This window comes from Rhinolophus ferrumequinum, chromosome 20 (genome assembly GCF_004115265.2).
Source record: "Rhinolophus ferrumequinum isolate MPI-CBG mRhiFer1 chromosome 20, mRhiFer1_v1.p, whole genome shotgun sequence".
Lineage (NCBI taxonomy): Eukaryota > Metazoa > Chordata > Mammalia > Chiroptera > Rhinolophidae > Rhinolophus > Rhinolophus ferrumequinum.
Window position 1 is genome coordinate 34,219,076 of NC_046303.1, and position 19,446 is coordinate 34,238,521.

At 36.6% G+C, this 19,446-nt stretch overlaps 1 non-coding gene across 1 annotated transcript; it reads left to right on the top strand.

Moving 5' to 3' along the window:
• The first annotated feature begins 3,606 nt into the window (after positions 1–3,606).
• On the top strand, positions 3,607–3,680 carry TRNAN-AUU (transfer RNA asparagine (anticodon AUU)). The gene has a single exon. It is a non-coding gene; the product is annotated as a tRNA-Asn (tRNA).
• Positions 3,681–19,446: the final 15,766 nt, after the last annotated feature.

Consider the following 19,446-nt stretch of genomic DNA (forward strand, 5'->3'; position numbering starts at 1 on the left):
ATAATCCCAGTACCCGAGAAATAGCACTTGTTAACATTTTGGTGTATAACTTTCTAGTCTTTTTTTCTTATGTATATATATTATGTGTGGAAAATAAATATTATCTTTCTTCTAGTTAAAATTAAATAGTTTATTCAACACGTATTTGTTGAATACCGACCATGCACTATTGTGTTTGACACTGGATTATTATAGAATAACTGCTTTAAGTATTTTTATAAATACGTTATGAGCATTCTTCCATATCACACACCTGTTTTTAGATAAATCGGAGACTTGACAATCCTGTCCCACTGTGGTTAAGGGAATAGGCCATTTAGGAACTATAGGGAAGAGAACTGGCCTCCCAGGAGGGATTAACAGGTCACAATATGCTCAGAGCTTGGTCAGGGAATCCCATCTTGTTTCTACTCAGCATGACAGAAGTTCCTGGAAAGATTACCAAGGACTGACAGGAAAGCAAGAGGAGTACTTGAGGAGGTATAACTTGAGACTCATCTCTAAATCTTACATTGAATTAATATTGTGAAAAAAAGAATGATTGTATCCCTTGGCCAATGTTGGCCTATTTACAAACAAGAGATAGTAGAATGCCTCTGGATCACACACCATGTTTCCCCGAAAATAAGACCTAACTGGAAAATAAGCCCCAGCATGGTTTTTCAGGATGACATCCCCTGAACATAAGTCCTAATGCATCTTTTGGAGCAAAAATTAATATAAGACCGGTCTTATTTTCAGGGAAACAGGGTATTTGAATCTGTCCAGTTTTCCCAAAGATGATCCAGAATTGAAGCTTTCTTCTAGTTTCAATTAATTGTAATTCTCACATACTCATACTCTTCTCCAGGCAATTCTTGGATCCATTTACTTTTGTCTCTAACTTGTTCACCTGTAATCCCTAGTCTTAAAGATCCTATAAGACACTACCCCTAAACTAATCTTCTTTGCCAACACTGCATCTATACTGCTAGGCTGAGCAGATCTGGCACCTCCTATCATGGAATTTATAGTCTGGCAGAGGAAGAGAGACAAACAGTTAAACATACAAATAAATATGTAATTATAAGTCGATTAATGTATTTGAAGGAAACAGAGTTCTGGGATGGAGAGTAAAAGGCAGAACCCCTTAGAATGGCTGATCAAGGAGGACCTCTTAGGGAACTAATGTATAATCTGAGTGTTGAAGGATGAGAAGGAGACAGCCAAACAGCTAAGCAGAACAATGCAGACACAGGGAACAGTTGGTTTGGAGACCCGGTGGGTATAAGCTTTCTACATCTTAGGAAATGAAGGGTGCCAAATACTGCTGGAGAATAGTGAGTGCCTGGGGGAGGGGGGGAAGTGGCTTTAGATGAGGTGATAGAGATGGCCAGGGACATGGGGGGCTGGAATCATATAATGCGGGGCCTTGAAGTCTGACAGGAAGCTTGGATTTTGAGGACAGTGAAAAAACATTGAGAAATATTAAGCAGGTAAGAAGTAGAATGATATTTACATTTAAAAATGATTCCTACATTTAAAAGTGATTCTGATTTGTAGAATCAGAATGGGACAGATGAGGAAGCATGAAGATCAATAAGGAGGCCATTAGAGTAGTCCAAGCAAGAAATGGTGACTTGAGTTAAAGTGGTGACAGTAGATTTGGAAGACGTTGATAGATACATTGTATAGCAGCACTGTTCAATAGAAATATAAAGTGAACCACAAACACAAACCAAATATATATTTTAAGTTTTCTCATAACTGTGGTAAAAAGTAAAAGGAAATAGGTGAAATTGTTTTTTAATAATATATTTTATTTGACCCAATATATTCAAAACATTATCACTTTAACACATCACGAATATAAGAATTATTAGTGAGGTATTTGACATTCTCTTTTTGTACGAAGTCTTCAAAATCTGATGTATCCTTTACACATAAAGCGCATGTCAATTTGGACTAGCCCCATTTCTAGTGCTCAGTGGCCACGTGCCTGACAGCCATATTGACAGCTGACAGTACAGCTGTATAGACTTTGGTGATGGAGTTGATGTCAGGAATTGGGGAAATGGAGGATTCTATTTAAGCAATACCCTTAAGCAATGGGTATGTGGCAGTACCTTTTGAGATGTAACAAACTGAGGGGAAGAAAAGGTTTAAGATACAGGGACTAAAGAATTAATCTTTGGACATGTTAAAGTTGAGATGTGTGGGGAGATTAAATGGCTGCTGGTGACACCCCTGTGGATTGGCTGGCAATGAGCGGGCACTGATAGCTTCTTTTCCCTATGGTTGGAGAGGCTGAACTTCATTACCCCTCTCCAAAAGATCTCCAGCTATCTGCTGTGGTCCCAGCTCTGGTAGACACTTTCCTTGAGAACTAGGTGCCCCAAATATATAGCTTGTCTGTACCCACAAAAGTATCTAAAAACCAAGAGCAATGGTGGGAAGGGCTCAGAGTCGCTCAGTTGGAAGACAGACCCTTTGTGTGTCCAGTTTCACACGGGGACAAGCATGCCTCTTCAGAGGATGGCTAGAGGACAAGAGAACCATGCAAACTTCAGATCTTCCACATGTGAATTAGCTCCACTGTGCCCCAGGTGCTTATCAGAAGCCCTTTACTGGACAAGGTGCTGGTGGGATGTCCAAGCAGGCACGTCAGATAAACCATTTGGATATATTGGGAGCTTGGAAGAGAATTCCTTTTTTTCTAGTTTTCTAGGATATAATTAACATATAACAGTCTATGAGTTTAAAGTGTACAATGTGATTGTTTGATATATATCATGAAATGATTGCCATAGTAGGGTTAATTAATACCCCTATCACCTCACATAATTACCAAAATTTCCATTTTGTGATGGGAACATTTAAGATCTACTCTCAGTAACTTTTAAATAAATAATACAGTTTCACTAACTATAGTTACCATTCAGTACATTAGATCCCCAGAACTTATTCATCTTATAACTGGAAGTTTGTACCTTTTGAATGACATCTCCACATTTCCCCTACCCTTTTACTCTTTCTATGAGTTTGGTTTTGATTCTACATATAAGTGATATCATACGTATTTGTCTTTCCCTGTATGACTTACTTAGCATAATTTCCTCAAGTTTCATCCATATTGTCACAGACAGCAGGATTTACTTCTTTCTCATGGCTGTTGAATATTTGGAATTGGGTGGGAAAAAATTAGCGATACGTATAGTCATGGAACCTAGAGAGGAGAACAGGCAGTGGTCAGCTGTGCTTGTGCTGTGGTGAGAGGCTGCACAGGAGTTCTTCAGAAGTTTCACTGCTGCCCTCAGGAAATACAAGCCTCTGACTTGCAAAGCCCTCCTCCAGCTGCTTCTCATCCTCCACTTTTCCGACACTGTTTTTGACTTTTTGTTTTTGTTTCGCTAAACCAGATTTCTGGTGCTTTTTTCCCCACTTTCAGTTCCAATGTGTTTTTTAACCTTCAGTCCTTCCTTCAGATTGTTTCAGATATAGATGGAATAACCGCTGTGGGGTTTGCTGTGTTGTACACATCTGTTATACTTCGTTGGAAACCTATGTTGATTATATTTTTGATGTCCAAGGATAAGATCTTTGAATTAAGAATTATGTCTAGGGGGTGGCTGGTTAGCTCAGTTGGTTAGAGCGTGGTGCTATTAACACCAAGGTTGCTTGTTTGATCCCTGCATGGGCCACTGTGGACTGCGCCCTCCTTAAAAACAAACAAACAAACAAACCCAAAAAGAATTGTCTATGTTATATACACTTAGTGTTTAATATATGCTTCCATTTACTTCTGGATATAAAATATTAATCTCAATTCATAAGGAGTAAATAAATAAATAAATAAATAAACAAAGGTTGACAAAATTAGACTAGCAACTTAGTGGCAATGCTATCCTTTAGACCAGTGCTACCCAATAGAATTTTTTGTAATGATGGAAAATTCTCTGTTTTATCCAATGCCACTAGTCTCATGTGGTTGTTGAGAACTTGAAATGTGGCTAGTGGGACTGAGAAACTAAATTGTAATTTAAAAAAAAGTTTAATTAAAATTGAAATTTTAAATTGTGGCTCGTGGCTACCATATGGGAGAGCTCAGCTTTAGACCATATGTTCTGCTAAAAAAGCTGGAATTTGGGCAAGATATTCCCATGTTTATGCCTGGTAACCAGCTGCAGATAACACAAGCAAGCAGTTGTCTTCTTACATAAGGGGCAGTCTTTTCCTTAGGGGTATTCCGATCCTCCAAAGCCATCTGGCTCAAACTGAAACCAACATTGATAATACCAAATTTTTCCTTCCCAGTGGGCAAATTTCAGCCTTTTCTTGGGAACTTGATGCTGCATTTCATATTGTTTGAATAGGTAATGCGCAGTCGCGGAATAGCATTTTGAAGGTACACATAGATTTAAAATGCAAAGCGAGTCTCCCCGCTTCCTGGCCCCAGCTAATTCCTTTTCCCAGAGATAATTCTTCCTTTTAATTTATTGTGGAGACTTTTAGAGATAGTCTATGTTTAAACAAGATATATGTGTGTATATATAGTCCTATAGTTTGTAAGCCTACATTATAGCATAAAATATATCCTATTGTTTTAACTTGCTTTTTTATATTTAGGGATCATTCTTTAACAGTACATGAGTTGCTTCATCCCATTTTAATGGCTGCGCAATGATTTTTTTGTATGGGTTCACCAAAATTTATTTAACTAGTCTTAATTGATTGGGCATTTAATCTATTGCTATTAAAAATATTTGTACGAGAATATCTTTCTATATCATTTTTCACATGTACAAAATATCTGTAGGACATATCCTTAGAAATAAAGTTGATCAAAAGATATGTGCATTTTAAATTTTGATAGATATTGCCAACTTGCCTTCCATTGATATTGTACCAATTACCAGTACGTTTCTACCAATAACCTGTGAGGATGCGTGTTTCTCCTTCACCAACAGCAGGCTTTCAATTTTTTTGATCATTATCAATCTGATGGGTAAAATTGGTATCTCCTAACTTCAATTTGCATTTACTTTATTATGAGTGAAGTTGAACATTTTTTTACATATTTAAATACTTACAGGGCCAGCCCGGTGGCTCAGGCGGTTAGAGCTCCATGCTCCTAATTCCGAAGGCTGCCGGTTCAATTCCCACATGGGCCAGTGGGCTCTCAACCACAAGGTTGCCAGTTCAATTCCTCGAGTCCCGCAAGGGATGGTGGGCAGTGCCCCTTGCAACTAGCAACGGGCAACTGGACCTGGAGCTGAGCTGCGCCCTCCACAACTAAGACTGAAAGGACAACAACTTGACTTGGGGAAAAAAAAAGTCCTGGAAGTATACACTGTTCCCCAATAAAGTCTTGTTCCCCTTTCCCAATAAAATCTTAGAAAACAAACAAACAAAATACTTACATACTTTTTTCTTTAAATTGTCTTTTTATGCCTATTGCCTATTTTTTCCTCAATTGGACTTTTTGTCTTCTTCCAGGAGCTATTTAAGGAAATTAGCCCTTAGACTGCAATAATGCTGTAATTTTTTTCCTTAAATTTGAACTTTTTTAATGGTGTTATTTTTGCCATGTAGAATATTTTAGTTTTCATGTAATTGTGTTTGTTTGTTTATTTATTTATGGTTTAGAAAGACTTACCCCTTCTAATATTATAAAATAATTTACTCATGTTTTCTTCTTGTAGTTTTATAATTAAAAAATTAAAATTTGATGCATCTTAACACCATTTATTGAATGACCTTTTCTTTCTTTGCTGAGAAATATTTGTTTCATTTCTGTACTATATCTCAAGTATCACATTGTTTTAATTAGTCAACTCTTTTTTGGGGGAGATGTATGTGAACTGCAGTGGCATTTCAAGGTTTTTCTTTATATATCTCTGACATTTTTCTTACTAAATTTATTACTAGGCATTTAATCTTATTGCTTTTGTAACTGGGATATTTTATTCTGTTATATTTTGTGACTGGTTGTTGTTTGTATACAGGAAGGCTATTTATTTATTTTTCATTTTATCTTAAAATATTTTATTCTTTTCTTTCTCTAATTATTGTGTCAGCTGATACATCCATAGCAATGTTAAATAATCATGCTGATAATTGGCATTCTGTTTTTTTTTAATTAAAATTTATTGGGGTGAAAATGGTTAGTAAAATTACATAAGTTTCAAGTGTACAAACCTATGTAATTTGTCATCTATATATCACATTGTGTGTACACCACCCAGAATCAGTTCTTCCATCACCATATATTTGACCCCGTTTACCCTCTTTTACCATCCCCTCTTCCCTTACTCTCTGGGCATTCTGTTTCTTAACTTTAATAGGAAGGTATCCAGTGTTTCTCAGTTAAGCATGATGCACGATTTTTTAAAATTGTATGAAGCATGTGTCTATTATCCCTGTTTTATTAAGAATTCTTAAAATGAAGGATAGATCTGAATTTGATCAAATGTCACTTTTTATCTATGGAGATGATTATTTTTCTTTTCATCTTATTAATACGATGGATTATGTTAATACATTTGCTAATAATAGTATGAGTAAGCTGGTAAGGCTATATTTTTTATATGTTGTTAAATTCCATTTGGTAATAATTATGATTCATGAGTAGATGTTTATAATTATACTGATTTCTAATTTTCTTTTGTGCAATATATGTTGGGTTTCAATATCAATGATTTGCTGGCTTCATTAAAAGAAAAACAAGTATGGATAATTTCCTTATTTTTCCATTACCTGAGATAGTTTAAATAGCATTTGGAAACATTTTTATTATGAAAAATTTAAACATATATGGAAGTAGGTAGAACAGTATAATGAAACCCCATGTACCTATCACCTAATTTCAGCAATTATAAATTCCTGACCAAGCTTGTTTCATCTATACCCCCTCCCACTATTTCTCCTTCCGTATTATTTTGAAGCAAATCCCAGAAATCCCAGAAATGATATTTTCATGAATACAAATTTCACATATTTCTTCACAAGTAATTAAAATATGAAATACACACACACAATGCCTTAAGCAGTATTTTAGTACCTTAATGGTTTTACCTATGAAACTCTGGGCTTGGTGATTTTTTTTTTTTTTTAAAGTGTGTTTTCCCAGGACCCATCAGCTCCAAATCAAGTAGCTGTTTCAATCTAGTTGTGAAGGGTGCAGCTCGCAGTGGCCCATGTGGGGATCGAACCGGGGCATTGAACCGGAAACCTTGTTGTTAAGAGCACCGTGCTCTAAACAACTGAGCTAACTGGCCAACCCAAGGGCTTGGTAATTTTTGATGGCAGTGGATCTTTGAAAACATTTCTTCAATGATAATTGGTTTATTTAGAGTTTCTATCTTTTCTGAATTCAATTTTGATAATGCTATGTTTTTTTTTAAAGTAAATTTTATTGGGGAATATTGGGGAACAGTGTGTTTCTCCAGGGCCCATCAGCTCCAAGTCGTTGTCCTTCAGTCTAGTTGTGGAGGGTGCAGCTCAGCTCCAAGTCCAGTCGCCGTTTTCAATCTTTAGTTGCAGGGGGCGCAGCCCACCATCCCATGCGGGAATTGAACCGGCAACCCTATTGTTCAGAGCTCGTGCTTTAGCTGAGCCATCCGGGTGCCCCTCCGGCAGCTCAGTGGCAGCTTGTCATCTTCAATCTAGTTGTGGAGGGTGCAGCTCACTGACTCGTGTGAATCGAACCAGCAACCCTGTTGTTCAGAGCTTGCACTCTAACCAACTGAGTCCCGCTATGTTTTTTTTTTTTTTAAAGAGTTACATTTTCAGATTTATTTTCATGAATTTGAGCAAAGGAGTCTATTGTTCTTTTAATATTCTCTAATTCTGTGGTTATTTCTACAATTTTATTTCTTTTAAAAATATAATTGTACTTTCCCCAATTTTTTGGTTAGAATCTCAAATGTTTCATCTAATGTATTTATTTATCTTGAAGAATTGACATTGAAAAATATATTCTGCCATTTCTTTTCATTTTCTATTAAAATTTTCCTCCTGTTATCTTCCTTTTGCTTTCCTTATGTTTATTTTATTGTCCTTTTCTAAGATCTTAAGCTGAATGTTTAATTCTTTCATTTTCTTTCTTTTGATCATTAGTGTAAATTTCTAAGACTACGTATATTCTTCTGAGCACTCCTTTAACTGCGTCTGTTAGGTTCTGGTATGTATTATATTTACCACTTTTATTTTCTGTATCTTTGTGAAGAATAGTGAAAGATCTGAGACTTCATCCTATTTGCAAGGTAATAAGGTAACCTACCAGTTTCATGGATGTTGGCAGAAGACATGAGCCTCTGGGTCAGAGACAAAGAACCATTTATTACTCACGGCAATAACAGCAGTCTAAGAATTAGCACTTTCCCCAGGGCAATGTGAAGAGGGCCAAGTGACATCTGCACACACAGTGAGTTGTGTTATGGGAAAAAAACCCTGAGCTTAGGAAACCTGAAACATTTATAATGACCAGTAAGTTTGCCTGTCTTTTGAAGCTAGAGAGGGAAATAACATTTCTGTCTTCCAAGGCTGTTCATTATACAAACATCCTTGGAAAGATATCCCAGAACAAGGGAAGTTACTGCCTTAGCTTGTAAGATATGCAGAAATTTGAGAGACCGATGGAGAATTGTTTCTCAACATTATCCATCCATATTTCTACACTATCTTGGCTCCTGGTGATTTTCCCCATGAATGTGCCACTCTATTGGCCACTCTGATAAATGTGAACAACAGAGATTAGAAACAAATCGTTCACTTTGCCTCTTGCAAACTCATACATATCAACAGGACTCTACACAGCAGATGAGGCAAACTACAATATTGACCTCAACCATACCCCTCACATTTCTGAATTCAACAAGCTGAGCAATGCTCATAAACCCATCAGGTAAACCTTAGAAAGCTAAATGGCTTTACTAATCATTAGAGAAATGCAAGTCAAAACCACAGGGAGATATCACCTCAGTAGGATGGCTGCTATAAAAAAACAAGTATTGGTGAGGGTGTGGAGAAATTGAAATACTTGTGCACTGTTGGTGGGAATATAAAATGGTGCAGCATTGATCGAAAACAGTATGGTGGTTTTTCAGAAAATTAAAAATGGAATTTTTAATTTTGGATCGATTACCATATGACTCAGCAATTCTGCTTCTGGATATATATCCCAAAGAATTGAAATCAGGACCTTGAAGAGATATTTGCACACCTATAATCAAAGCAGTATTATTCATAGTAGCCAAGATTTTTTATATTTTCACGAAACCATAATCACATCTAAATAATTTAATGACTTCTGGTTACTACACCTAAGTGTAATCTTCTTTTTCTTTATCCTATTTATAGTTTATAGGGATTCTTGATTCTGTATCTTGATGTATTTCCTCAATCTTGGAACATAATCCAACACTATCTCTTCACGTTTTTACTCTGCACTATTCACTCACTCCTCTCCTTTTGGTACTCCAATTATGTGGCTGTTAGACCTTCTCACTGTATCACTTATGTCCCTGACTTGGTCTTCAAAACAAACCTATCATGAAAACAAAAAAACAGAAAAACCTTAGTCTGGTAGTTCCTCTGAAATATTTGGCAGGATAATTTACTGACATAATGTTTTGTTTTTTTTCCACTACCCCCAGAAGCTGTTATGTTCTGATTCTGGGCTTCCTAGCTTCAGGGTATTGTAAATAGCCTTTATATGGAAGGCCTGAAAAAAGAACATGGATGAAACTTTTCTTGGCACTTGGAATAAAACTTCATCACTCGTGTTTTTTTTTTTGTTTATTTTTGTTTTTAAAGCGGTAAAAACAGATTTTATTCAGGAACTATTGCAATAGAAGAAAGAAGACCTCTGTGTAGAATTGGGCTCAATTCTGAATACAGCATGGACCAGTGGGACTTTATAGCAGGAGCAGGGTAGAGGTCAGTGGTTGGAAAATTACTAAGAAGAACCATCAGGGGTAGGGGGGATTTTGATTAAACCCACCTAACAGGATTTTTGCTGAAGTCAGGCCTGGGTGATCACACATTGACGGTGCGGGATGAAGAATTTGACCAGATATTGAGGTCGATCAGATATTAAGGGTTCCACCACCCATGTTTTTGTTTTGGGAATACAATTGGAGGAGGAGAGTAGCAATGGGAGTGTGAAGGTGGTGGGAAGGGGCTTGCTGAAGAGGGCAGAGGGTACAGAACTGGCAGGAGTGGAATTAGCTTGCAGAGACTGGGGTTGTGTGTCAGTCCAACAACTAGTTGGAACCTATCTCCCTTGCCCTTGAAGCAAGTTCTGATGGGATTTGAGGTGGGGCATGTTGATGCTGTGGACAATGAGCATTTGCTACTGTCTTGAAAGATGAGCTAAATGATTCCTGCCACAGAAGAATGGTGTATCCATCTGAATGGACTGGTGGGCTTAGGCATTGAACATCTCAGGAATGATCATGATGGCCTGACGGTCAGAAGGAGAGATTCACCCTTTTCTCATGGCACTGCCTTTCACTTCCACGCCCCCCATTCTGGGAGACTGAGGAGAAGACTGACTCCCAAATGTGAGTTGGAATATCTTCATGTCTCTGACTGATAGGAGCTGAGGCAGATATTTTTCTAAGTAGAGCATATTCATATCATGTGTCCTATCTTGCTCTTGAACATTGTAGAACAAAATAATACCTTGTTTTGTCCTCCAAAAGCTATTGTTAATGTGCAGGTGTACTTTTGTATTTCTTTTTTCAAATTTTATTTTATTTTTTTAGTATTAGATTACTTTTGTATTTGTTAACTTAGTCTAAATTGAAAAAAAAAAAGATATGGAAAGTGAATTTAGGAGAGCTCTTTTATCCCCCGACTTCCTTTGCTAGCAGCTATAACAAGTTTTAGGAAACTTCAAAAGGCTATATAGAAACAAAGGAGAAAATCCGAGATGGCTGTTTCATGGTGCAGTAGACTAGGAGGAAGAGAGAAACCTTGGTGAACACAATAGGTAGTAACAATCGAAGGGGATAATCCTCAGGTTTGAAGAAAAGAATGATGGTGAACAGGTCAGCCCAAGGGGTGTGGCCTGAAGTGTATGCTGGCAGCTGGCAGGAGACTTTTGTCCATCTTTAACCTGCTAGGCTCTCTTCCACACCTTCACCCCTCAACCCCAGTCTTTGTCTTCACCTTCCCTATGTGATCCTTCTGCTATGCTGGAATCCAGGCTCCAAATGATGGTGGCCAACACTAGTGGCCAGTATTTAGGACAAGGAAGTGCAACGTCTCTTGCCCAACAGGGAGTGAGGTCTGTAAGAGAAAGTGAAGAGTGTGTTACGGGAAGCTATGTCTCAAGTGTAAAAACCTGGAACTCTCAGTGAATTTTCTCAGAAACATTGTACATAGTTCTATAGTGTTATTTTGCATAGATGCATTTTGGTCTTACTAAACTATTAGCAAAACTATATGGTGGGTTAAATAGGCTTTTATGGCCTTTCCTAAGAACCTAACCACTGGGTGTAAGACTATTTCTATGATAAAATGCTTTCAAAATCCCACAATAGGCTGACAGAAGAACTTTCGAATACAACCTATTTGTAAATTGAATTAGTCTGGCTGGGTTAAAGAAGCTCACCCTGCTTCTCGGCTTTAAGATCTGCCCCTGTACAAAGACGGCAAAGTCTTTATAATGACAGACAAGCCACACACTCGGAGTTTGAATAAAGATAAAGATTGGCTCCTTGCAGGAGAGCCTGTCTGATTTAAGACAGGCCATATTTTATGAAAGGTGGCATTAAATGGGTCTGCTTTAAATGAGGCAGTTTGTACAAAATTCTCTACTATTATCAGACCATCTGTGTTTACTTTTGTGTGAAAGTAAAAGTTTCAGTCTTATTTTGGATTAGAAATGGCATTTCTCATTGTGATAAGAGGTATGACTATCACCAAGTAGAAAGTAAATCAAAATGGGGATTTTATTTTTTACTGGTTGCCATTTTCAGCGGAGAAAAAAATAAATATACTGAGTCAAAAGAAAGGTAAAGAGGAGGTTGGTTGGCAGTTTAGTCATGTTTTATGTAATACTTGTTTTTCTTTTACATGAACACATTATACCATCCATCAGGACAAATTAATATGTCTTAGGCCTTTAAAAACTGTAAAAAAATAATTTTAATGGTTCCAATAACAGCTCCAGATGAATGCTGGAAAACAGATATTCCAAACTGTCAAATAGCATATGTATTACTTGGCTCTGTTATAACTGCAAGTAAATGCTGCTTTTGTATGAAGTTTCCCTGACTGCCAATGGAAGAACTGTAATACAGTTATTGCGAACAAAATTGGAATGGGAATGAGACAGGTTACAACAGAATGGTACCCAATTCCTTCTTGCAAGTTAGACTGAATTAAAATAATAAATCATTAGGACAATAAAGGGTTCTTGAAAAGAAGAAGGAATAATTTAATTAAAGATTTTTTTTTTTAAATGGCAGGTTCATGCATCACTTATGATACAGAAATCTTATTTAAAAATATGGCTTATCATATTGCAGAATAGATTTAGATCCCATATAGATGTGTGTGTTAAGTGGGAAAAAAAGATCAGACAAGCTTCAGAGGTGAATTGAGCTGTGGTATGGAAAGTGTTTACAGCAAATGCCAGTTCCTACTGCTGTTTACTGCAGGCAAAGGGCTTCAGGATGTGATCCTGTGTTTGAAAGGGGTGGCTCCTGGCATTATTTTTTACAGTTAATTGCTAATGTTTGTGAAGAGCACAGTATGTTGCAAGGCAGGACTGAGTAATCCATGGTGACCTTTTGTGCTATCAAAGCTTTATCAATTAGAAGCCCCTGATTGTAAATTCAGAGAACGCCAAGTGAGTGCCATCAAAGAAAGATTACACTTTGCTTCTTATGCAATGCTTTTTTTTTTTTTTTTTTTTTTTTTTTTTTTTTTTTTTTGGCTCTTTTCCCTTTAAAACTGAATCCTCTCTAGGGTACTGTTTCCAAATCCGCAAAGTGAAGCATATTCAAAATGCTTTCAAATTTCAAGGAGTCTTGTGGTTATTATAAGCAATAGTGGGAATTTCAGAAAAAATAGTGGTTATATTTTCCTGATAAACGCCTTTTTTCTCGAGACCCCTGGACTGGCTGGCTAACTTCCTGGCCACTTTCTTTCCTATCTTCATTCTGTTGATGCTGCGCCTATGCGACCATTTGAAAACTTTGTTAAATATTTCAGAATTGTAGATGGAAGCCCTTATTTTACTATACTTTTCATTGTGAGTCAGTCTTAGTATAAAATTTGCTCATTCTCATTCACTGATCTCCAGATAGGATTTTTCAGTTTTTATTCTCCTTCATGTTGCTGCAGCTTTTGACATTGTTTAATGTCCCCTTCTTGAAATTCTCCACTCTCAAGTCTTCCATGATACTGCATTGTCAGGAATCCTTTTCTGTTTAGTTTGTCTTTTTTTTTTTTTTTTTAACCTTCTTATCTGTGTTATATTCTGTAGTTTGGCTACTACCCAAGGCTAAGGACTAAGCTTTCTTTTCCTCCTCTGCTCTCTCTGCAAACTCATCGACTCCCACCCATTTTCCAAGCTCTAGGTCTACATTTCCAACTGATGTCGACTCTCTACCATCTTCATCAAAAACTTCCAGATTTGAACTCACAATCTTCTTCTCCCCAAATTCAGGATCCTAAATTGTTACCTGAATTATTCCCTTAAATTTCCACACCAATTCACTCTAGGGATTACTGCTACTGGGTTCCCATGTCAGCATTAACTTGTAGTTTTTCTTTCCCCCACCTCCCTCCATCAGGTAGTCTGTAAGACTGTACGTCTGGTTTGGTTGTTATCTGTAATTGTTGGAGAGTTTTTTGGAGGGCCTATGTGCTCGTATGTACATATGATTCCATTTATGTGATATTCTGGAAGAGGCAAAGCTAGTGACAGTAGATCCGTGGTTAATCTGAAGCCAGAGGAGTGGGGAGAGAATTTACTGAAAAAAACAACAACACACAGTGGAACTTTTGGGGCTGATAGAAATGTCCTATATCTTGATTGTGGTGATTATTAACACAACTGATAGATTTGTTAAAATATGTTAAATTATACACTTAAATTGGCTACTTTAATTGTATGTAAATCATACCTCAAGGAAGCTTATTTTTAAAAAAATAAAGGAAAATGAAGTGATACATGCTTAGATTGGGAGAAGTGTAGGGTGTGCTAGGAGCACAATATGGGGTCACCTCACAATCCAGGGGAATCTGAGAAGGCTTTTCATGGGATGAGCCACTAATCTCAGCATGAGTAGGAACAGGCCAAGTACACAGGGCTAGGTTTCTATCTACGGTAAGAAGAGGGCTCTACAGAGTCAGCAGCATACACAGGGGCTGAGAGGCAAGAGAAAACAAGAGACTTTGGAGGTGTTGGCAAAGGAGGAAAGAGGAAAAATGACTGTGGAAAGGTAGGCTTGGCGAGATAAGGATTTTTCAAGTCATGTTAAGTTTGGACTTTATCCTGAGAGTGATGGAAGGGTTTTAAGGCCTTCTCATCATGGAGTTGTGTGATGTGATTTCTGTTTGTAAGAATCTCTCCGGCGGAGAATGGGTTGAATGGAAAGACCTTCACTAAGAGGGTGTCGGATGATAGTGTCACAATTAGTGTTGCTGCCGGGGGAATGGAGAGAGGTGGTTGAATTTCGGAAATATTTAGGAGGGAGAATTTCTTGTGAGAGTTCAAGGGAAAGGAGGAATCAAGTATGACTTCTAGGTTTCTAGCTTGGTGCTGCCAGTCACTGAGGTAAAGAATAAAAGAGTAAGAAAAGCTTTGGGGACAAGGTGATGACTTCAATTTTTTATATGTTGGTTTTGAGGTGCTTTAGAGGCATTCATATTGTGTTTAGAGGCAGCTGGATATATAGGTCTGTTGCTTAGAAGACAGGTCTAGGCTGCAGAAACATATTTATGTCATTTCTGTGTGGGAGGTAATTGATACCATGGAATTAATGACTGAGGAGATGGATGGTAGGGTGAGGAAAGAAGAGGTCTATAGCAGACCCCCAAGAATTTCCAATGCTTAATGGAGAAGGAGAAGGAAAATTAGAGCATTGTATTATGGAAGCCACTAGGAGTGAATAGTCAACAATATCAAATGGAATTGCTTCATTGAAGAACATGATGGTTTTTAAGGTTCTTGATCAATATGTGTTATGGAATTTTTGAGAGGTGCTCTTACAGTCAAAGATGAATCACTGTTACACAACCATTAAAAAGGAAAAGAACGTTAATGGTTTGATGGCATGTGAAAAGGCAGTGCATTTCCTACACAAACGGAAGAACTAAAGAGTTTTCTATGAATTTGTTTTGTTCTTCCCTCTTTGGATTTACCTCCCCATTAGAAACTTTCAGGATTTTAGAAATAAACATTAAAGAGCTTCCAGAAATCTGCTTATATACATTCTGGGTGGAGAAGTTTACACCAGATTTCCCTTATTTACAAACCTATGAGCAAGAACATACTTTTTGCAATGTTTGCTTAATAAGTACTATCCACCTTAATTCCTTTTATCCCTTTGGTCTCTTTCATTATCCTTGAATGGGTGTGACTAGCTTGAAGAGATCAATGGGAAAAGTTTTTTGATCCCCTTACCTTGAGCAAGAAGTGTTTGTCAGGTGGGCAAGAGGACCAGTTACTGATGGATAGAGAATTTGTTTTTAACTAAAATTCCAGTTGCTTTCAAATTGATCTCACTACCATGGTCAGCTTTAGTGGTCCATGGCAGAACGCTGGAACAAAAGTCTCCACTTTTCCAGATGTCGTCTTTCCCTTTCCTTTTTTTCTAATTGCCTTCTCCTTAAAACGGAAGCCCTAGACGAGCTAGAATTTTACATTAGAATTATCATTAAGGAGCAATAGGAGAATATTTTTAAGGAACCAATTGAAGGTCATGGTTACAAGAACTCTAAGGATACTGAGTTTCTTTCTAAATGTAATGTATGGCCCTAAATGTAGTATTTTTTTACTTTTTTTTTTTTTAAGCACTCCCATGTGAAAAATGACAATGTCAAGCATTCATCTAGTAGTTCTGGACTGGTAAAAGGGATTACAGACTTACCATTTTTCAGAGCTCAAAATTATATCTTATTTTTATATTTTATATTTTTAGTTTGTTTCCGGCTGGGTGAAATAAGACATTAAAAATACCTTGGCTTGATTATTTCTCTTTTTTTTTGCCATCAAAAACAAAATCACGGTTACATTTGGGGGCAGGGTAGAACATCTGCCTTTTTCATCAGCTGATCCTGATGGCTTCCATTCATCACTTGGGTAGATAGGTAATTTCATATATATGTGTGAATTCATTAAAGTAGTACTCCTCCCTTTGTGCTTTGGCTGTACATGTGCTAAAATATGCAGGAGTGCTTTGTAAACTGCAAAATAGAAGGAAATGAATTATTTTTAGAAAACAAACTGGAGAAGGAAAAACATCCAAGCTGGTGAGGAATTTAACCTATTCAAAATTCAAATCCTTTGGGAGAGGGACTTCTATTCCGTGAAAATGAGGGACCCAACTGCTTGTGTAGAAACAGACAGATTTCCCCAGTTGCTCATTGGGTTGGACCCATCTTTTTTGGGCATCAGGCCAGCCTGTGGATGTTTTCATCAGCAGGTGGTTCTTCTGAACTCCTCATTATCTTGGATATATAATGATGGAGGCAAAAAAAAAAAAAAAAAAAAAATTCCAGGAGCACTTGAAACATGAACATAAAAGGCATTTAAAATTTTATTTAGAAAAAAACAACAAAACTTCCTTTGGAAGGAAAGATGGGTTCCTTCTTTTGTAGCCTGAAGAGAAAGGTGAATTCAACAGAGGGTAAAAATGAAGACAAGTAGCCATTCCAGTCTTGTTTAGACAAAACCTTTCTATAGCTCTTTGTATTTTCCAAAGACCTTTACAAATACGTTTTTTTCCCTCCATGTAACAAACCTCTGATCAAAGCAGGTTCGTTTTCATCTTTCCATTTTCTAGATGAGAAAAAAGTTCCAGAGAAGTGAGGTCACCTTCATAGTTCCCAGGGTGAGTCAAAGGTAGAATGAGGTTTTGAATCTGACACAGAGTTCTTGGCTTAATTACTCTGCAACATGTTATTTCCTGTCTTGACTAAAGCTCTACAAATTGGTTAAAAAGAATTCTTAATCTAAGAAGCCAATTCTAGAATTCTAAATAGAGGACACTCTGTGGGGAGGCTTGACGTTTTATTAAAGCTGAGATTTCCTTTCGGCTTACAGGGCTATAGAGGAGTTGATGTGGTTCATAGACTTCAGAGAAGGAAGCCGTGACTTCAGAGGAGGTGCTCCCGCAGATCTCCTGGGGATTCTGGTTGTGTCTCTTTCTAACGTAGAAGAAATCTGAAAGTGATGTTTGTAGGACTGGCATCTGAGAAAGTAGTTTAGCTCAGCTGTTGAGATTTGTGTCCAGTTCTCAGGTAGCCATTTAGCTCCTCATGTGTTTGAATTCCTTTTCCTCAGAGGAGAACCTGGTCAGTCTTCAATTCTTGAAACTCTAATTCAGGTTATGTATATTTTTGCAATGTGTATCTATTTCATATTTGATGTCAAATCGCTGACTAAGTACATTGCCAAATACCCTCTAGGCACCTCAATAAATATTTATTAATGTTCATTATGAGAATCTTTCTCAATATTTATATTTGAAAAATGTACTCTACCAATACTGCAATAGGGAAAACTTTCAGGGTAATTACATTTTGCATTTATACCCAGTGATTTTTTCCCCTTAGAATCTCAAATTTTGGTACAGACATGACTATTGTATTTTGTTTCAATATTAAGGTTATTGAAAAAATGTTAGTCCTGTTTTGTAGATGAGGAGTATAAAAAGGAAAAGGGAATGATTTGCAAAATGTCTCACAGTGGATTGAAATGAAATAGAATGAAAATTTAGGCCTATATTTCCAAATTTCACTAAAAATAATCTAGTTCTAGGAACTGAACTAATGGTCAAGAAGTTATAATGGGGCATGGTCAGTTCACATCTATGGAACTGTCTTCTGGACTAAAATTTAATTTTGAAAAATGAATTTTTCTTTTGACTCTACCTGTGAGATTATAGCCTCTACTGCAGCTGGAGGCTGCTTTTTTCCCCATTGAATTTAACCTGTGATTGTTTGTTCCTGATGATTCAGATGGTAATATTACCTATTTATATTACTGCTATCTATTTTTTTTCAAATCAGCCTAATCAATATAGAAATAGATTCAGTATTTTGTTTTTAATATATAGATGCATAATGAAAAAAACATGGCAGTTAAAGTTAGAATACTTAATACTTTTCTTAATATAAGTAGAAAACGGCTATAGTAGTTTAGTTATCTTAGACATAAATTCAGTAGATGTTTTAGAAGTGTACTACCTCATTATTTTTATAATTTTATGTGTGAATAAAATGAGTGTAACTGGCCTAAATATTTAGAAATAATAGAAAGAAATGCATTTTGTAGCATTTTTTTCTTGTTAAAATTCTGTAAAATGTCTTGAAGTATTAAGTATTTTTATCATTTGTTTTAAATAATATTTGTTAACAGGTGATTTATAATTCACCCACATCAGAGTCACCTGAGATATTAAAATTCAGAGCCCAGGGTCTTACCCCAAATCAACTGAACGTTACTCTTAACACTGGGGTCCAGAAATCTGCACTTTGAACATGTTTTTTAGGTGACTTGTACAAACTGCCAAGTGATTCAGCATTGCTTCAATGTGAGCGGACAGGGATGTGGGGACGGAGTCAAGGGAGATCAGCAAGGGCGTGAAGGGCACCATATGCTGTGGCATTCAGATCTGACCCTGGAGGTAATGGAGATTTAAGATAGGCAACCACATATGTTAACGAGATTCATTTGAGTTACTTTCATCAATTATTTATTTAGAGAGTGAACTCCACTGTCAAAAAAAAGTAAGTGGGGCTACATGCACTTAGGATTGTATTCTTAAATAAGATTATTTTGAAGGGTATCAGATGTATATAACTTATTTCTCACACTCCTGGCATTAATGATTCCAATTTTTTTTACCTGTGAATGACAACCTTTATAAACAACTATTATTTTCATATTATGATTCATATAAAAATTAATGTATAGAAAAAGAAACTTAAGGATCAAATTGGTAATATTGGTAATATATATTCACCATTACAAAACCATTGGTAACTATAAATGCCATTATTATAGTAATAAAATTGGAAAACATCCTGAAGCAACTAGTTCAAGGCTGGTATACTTTTATGGAGTCCATTTGTGTTAACAATTTATACTATCTTGAGTCTGTTTGCAATTATAAGTTTTGTGTCTTCTGTATAAATAAATATATGATTGGTAGTCAGTTTAGATGGCTGAAATAAACAATCCAAAATATGGCTCAATACAATAAAGGATGGTTTCTCACT